The sequence below is a fragment of the Antrostomus carolinensis genome, unplaced genomic scaffold (genome assembly GCF_000700745.2).
Source record: "Antrostomus carolinensis isolate BGI_N321 unplaced genomic scaffold, ASM70074v2 scaffold25571, whole genome shotgun sequence".
Lineage (NCBI taxonomy): Eukaryota > Metazoa > Chordata > Aves > Caprimulgiformes > Caprimulgidae > Antrostomus > Antrostomus carolinensis.
In genome coordinates, this window is record NW_010296736.1 from 60,629 (window position 1) to 60,927 (window position 299).

Here is a 299-nt window from a genome sequence, read left to right on the forward strand (position 1 = left end):
CTGCGTCACCTCAGACATGGCAGCAGTGTCACCTCAGGTGTCACTGCAGACATGGCGGCAGCGTTACCTCAGGTGTCACCACTGAAATGGCAGCAGTGTTAGCTCAGGTGTCACCTTAGACATGGCGGCAGCGTTACCTCAGGTGTTACCACTGACATGGCAGCAGTGTCACCTCAGGTGTTAGCACTGACATGGCAGCAGCATTAGCTCAGGTGTCACCGCAGACATGGCAGCAGCGTTACCTCAGGTATTACCACTGACATGGCAGCAGCGTTACCTCAGATGTCACCGCAGCCACG